Below are 4,622 nucleotides of genomic sequence, written 5' to 3'. Positions count from 1 at the left end.
GCTGGCTCAGACGTCCCCCTGTGGGTTGGCCTGAGCACACATCTTGCAGGAGGAGTGAACCTATAAAATACGATCTCAGAGATGGGTGGGGTCAAAAAGTGACTCCAAGAAGCAGAACAAAACTTTGAGGAAGCAGCTAAGGATAACTCCACCTAGTAAAGGTGCTGGGCAAGCAGGTATCACTAAGAAAGAATGAGAGAAAAAATTGTCCTGCAAGAATGCAGGGCAGTGGCAAAGTTTTAAGTGGGGAGGCTGCCAGAAATGCACTGTGCAGACCCACGGGACCCCGAAGTCCTGGAAGGCAGCCGGGTGCACAGACCTGTCAATAATTTGTTCCGATCTGGTCATCACAGAAAAGAGCAAAAGGAGCTAAATGCCTTTGGGGTCCCCTACAAGACATCTCAAAAGGATTTAAAGAACTGTCTTAAGTACATCAACATACGTTGTAAAATAGTCTTAATTTTTTTATTATAACTTATTTTGTGTATGCTGGATGGATGGATGGATGGAGGTGGATCTGTAGTGTAGCATTCTCCAAGAATGGACATGTGTATATAAAGGCCCACAGGTACTAAGTTTGACACCTTCCTGAAGACCCTTGCTGGATTTGGGGGCTGTGTGAGTGAGTGTTCCACCAAATAGACAAACTAACATGTAATCTTGAAAAGACGTACAGGAAAGTGAGTGCAGTCGGTTTGAATCCATTAATATTAAACTCAACTCGCCATTAATGTGTGGTTGTTGCATTAGGAAGATAAATTAAAGCGCTAACCTTTAGTGACATTTGGCCAAGACTGAGTCCAGATACGAACACTAACTCTCCCTGTGTCCCCTCTCCCCTGCCCGTCTCTGTTATAGGAGTCTGAATCTGTGCCTGCCTGTGAGGCTGTCTTGTGAATCTGTTCCTCTGTCTGTATCTGTCTTGATCTATCTCTCTCCAACAAAGGGGTTCATGCCTCCCATACCTGCAACTAAACAGCACAGAAATTGTCACATGGGGAAGAAATGAGGGACACTTTACAGAAATCTTTAACAAGGTATTATTACAAGGGATTAAGTCACAGATTTAAATTGACCCCAATTAAAGGGTTAAGAAACATAGTTATCAAAAATCATTGCTTATCAGGCATTCCTTCTGTGAGACTGCTTTCAGTTTCTATTTTAGTGATTCCAGCAGATGATGATCAGAACACACAGGCTCCACGCTGGTTCAGAACCATGAAAAAGCAGATAATAAAAGACCCAACTATGATATCATATAGGCTGTAAAAGATGATTACTGGGAAATACAAGAAAAGTAAGGTTGGTTACTTTGTCCTCTTAAAGGCAGGTTATGCAGACAGATTGAGTACACAGTAGGCTAGCAGTCTTGTGTACACTCAAGCTGTGTAAATAAAAAATGGCTGTGATATCCAGGTGAAGTTCCAGTCTCCTAGAAAGGGAGAACTACCTTATCCTACTGCATTGCCACACTTCAAAAAAAAAAAAATCTTTTTGTTTTCTTAAAGAACCAACATGTCAGTGTAGATAGTCACTTGCCCAAAGCTGGTCAAGGTATGATGTACTATAGAGGTGGCCCAAAGTGCCACAATTACTGACAAAAGAAGGCTTGGATGAAGCAAGGCTTGGTGTACACAAGGGACCCACCATCCCCACCCCAGGCCCTGAGCATCCTAGAAGTTGTACTGATATTTGTAATCTAAAATATAGAGCTTGCCTGAAGTTCAGAATGCAGAGCTAAGCCACGAGTTAGCCATCTAGGCAATACAGTAGTAGCCCACAACCTTAATCCCAGTACCCAGGAGAAGGATCAATGTGAGTTCAAGGCCACCCTGGGCTACAGGAGATCCTCTGAAAGAGAAACAGAGCTCACACAGAGGTGATCCCAGCACTTGGGATCACGGGACTTTAATGCCAGCACTAGAGAGGTGGAGACAGGGGTGATATGACTGGGTGGAGAGAGGAATATAAGGTGGGAGGAGACAGGAACTCAGGGCAGTCTGACATATTTTGAGAAGGTATTCGGTCTGAGGAGTTGTAGAGACAGGATATCCCAGAAGGTCTGAGGATTTCATACAGGTAAGAACTAGTAGGCTTTTATTATTAAAATAATAATATCTGACACTGGGCTTTTATTATTAAGATCAATTAGAATTGGTGCCTCTCTAAAGATGCTAGGAAACTGTCTTCTTTTGGGTTGTTACAGCACCATCTTCCTCAATCCTCCCCAATAGGACTGATGCTGCCATACATCATCGTGGGGGCCGTAATAGGAGTAATTGTTTGGGAAAAGAAGATAAGAGAAAAGGTAAAGAAATGGGCAGCGGACAAACAATAGGTAAGTCACAGAAAATGAGGTGCCTTATGGAGGGTGGATCCACTTTTAAGGGTGGGTATTATAACTGTCTCATTAGAGAGACTGTACTTCTCTTGAGCCTGTTATTTCAGCTTTCCAAAGTAGAATGGAAAAGCAAAAATACGAAATACCAACTGTCTAGAGCTCAGAAGAGGAGTAGGGGTTGATCAGAGAGGAGTCCAGCTCCTTAAACCATAAAACACGGGAGGTCACACCACCAGTTCCCACCCCTCGGTGATTAAATTCTAGGAGAAGATCCTGGTGGCAAACGAAGGACAATGTGAAAGGAAATGCTGAAGGCTTGAATCTGATCAGTTGCGCTGAAAGGCTTCGATTCTATGCCAGTTGACAGTGATGGAGTTCACAAGGAAAGCCCCTCGTCTTTGACTTCTGATTGGTGAAAACTGTAACTGTAACTTTGCAACAAATGTTTGTGCTTCTAAATATTTGTGCTTTTAAACCCTGCTTCTTCCCCTGCTCAGGGCTGCCAGAAAAAGCAAGGCTCCTGAGTTCTTGTCCTGCAGCCCTGATTGACCACTGGCCCGCTTAAATGGTGATTTATTAAAGTCTTTGGAACCCATAAGTGTTGTCTCTCTCTTCTTCCTCATGGCGCACAGCCAACTGGCAATAACATTGTGTTTCGATTTAATTTGTTGGGATATTAAAGGGCATACAGGATCTAAGGGAGTACAATGTACTCTAGAGAGTCACAATGCCTTCCTTAGTAAGAGATAAATATTAACCTTAGAGACCCCTCGAGCTATGGATGATCCCATTCCTAAACTAAGGTTTAAAACTTTCATTGTTTTGAGTTTTCAGAGCAGACACATTAGTGTTCTGGCTAAGTTTTTGTCAACATGACAGGAGCTAGAGTCATTTGAGAAGAGAGAGCCTCCACTGAGAAAATGCCCTGCACAAGATTGCCCTGTGGAAGAAGCCTGCGCGTCACTTCTTAGATAGTGATTGGTGTAGAAGGGCACAGTCCACTGAGGGCTGGTGATCCACGGATGTACTGTAAGGGCAGGCTAAGGATCTAGGCAGTAAGCAGCACTCCTCCATGGCCTCTGCTTCAGGGCCTGACCTGACTTTCCTTTCAAGACTTTCTGTGATCTGCACCTGTCAGATGAAATAAGCCCATTCCTCCCCAAGGTGCTCTTGGTCATGGTAATTGAACACAGCGGTAGAAACACTAAGATGATTGGTCTCCAGTTTACGGCAATGTCCTAAACCTATCAACACATTCAAGGTTTCTTAATAAATCACCCTCACCTCTAAGGGATCTCTGAAACCAAAAATAAGAAAGTTTTGATCGTTGGTTGAAACTAGGCAAGCCATGCCTAAGAGAATATTAAACTGTACAATACATAGGCCCTGCCCACCCTGCCCTGCCTTTCTTTCATCTACACCTAATTCAGCCTCACTGCATTTAGCGTCTGTCATGGTCCAACTGTTCATGCACAGGAGCACAGCTGAAGAAGATGGGAATTTATTGGGAAAGAGTGGAAAGGAATAGGCAACAGAGGGGAAGGTACTTTGGGAGGCCAAGGCAGGGAGATGTGGGTGCTGGTAGTCTATGAGGTTTGGCAGTTTGGAAAGGGCCTCCTGGGAGGAAGATATGTTTTTGTGTGGCATGGGGACATGGGGAACAGCAAGCAGAGGAGAATCCAAGCAAGAAGGGACTTCATGAAGAATTGGCCCATGAGGTTAGAGCTATAGTGGAGAATAGAACGTAGGAACACTTTTGCAAAAACAAACCAAGTACTCAGAGAATAAGGCAGCTGCTCATCGTTAGCAATGTTTTTTCCCCCCAGAGTTCAAAGATTGTTCTACACACCCAGGAAGAAATAGGCTCAATCTTCCAGCACCACTGTCTGCCCCAGCGTCTGTAACACCAAGCACCACAGTCTTCATGAATCACTATTGACTGCAGGGACCACTTAAACAGGGATGTCTGAGAGAAGCTGGAGAGGTGGAACCTCAGGTGAGAGGAGGATTTGCATCCAGGAGAAAGGAGATGGTGCTGCTCGAAGAAGCCCCATGTGGAAGAGCCCTGCTGGTTCTTAGCTCTCCATTGAGGCTGGGGTTAAAGGACGACCTCGGGTGCACCAGTTTCTGCTCTGTGGCTGTGATCACTGGTTTTTTTTGTTGTTGTTGTTGTTTTTTTGTTTTGTTTTGTTTTGGTTTTGGTTTTTCGAGACAGGGTTTCTCTGTAGCTTTGGAGCCTGTCCTGGAACTAGCTCTTGTAGACCAGGCTGGCCTCGAACTC

General features: G+C 44.4%; 1 long non-coding RNA gene across 1 annotated transcript; it reads left to right on the top strand.

Moving 5' to 3' along the window:
• The first annotated feature begins 926 nt into the window (after nucleotides 1-926).
• LOC113456810 lies at nucleotides 927-2,657 on the top strand. The gene is made up of 3 exons (XR_003377544.1): nucleotides 927-1,037; nucleotides 2,235-2,338; nucleotides 2,606-2,657. It is a non-coding gene; the product is annotated as an uncharacterized LOC113456810 (long non-coding RNA).
• The last annotated feature ends 1,965 nt before the right edge of the window (nucleotides 2,658-4,622 follow it).

Source organism: Microtus ochrogaster, chromosome 16, assembly GCF_000317375.1.
Source record: "Microtus ochrogaster isolate Prairie Vole_2 chromosome 16, MicOch1.0, whole genome shotgun sequence".
Taxonomy (NCBI): domain Eukaryota; kingdom Metazoa; phylum Chordata; class Mammalia; order Rodentia; family Cricetidae; genus Microtus; species Microtus ochrogaster.
The sequence above is the reverse complement of the archived record's forward strand: the minus strand, read 5'-3'. Positions and strand labels throughout refer to the sequence as shown.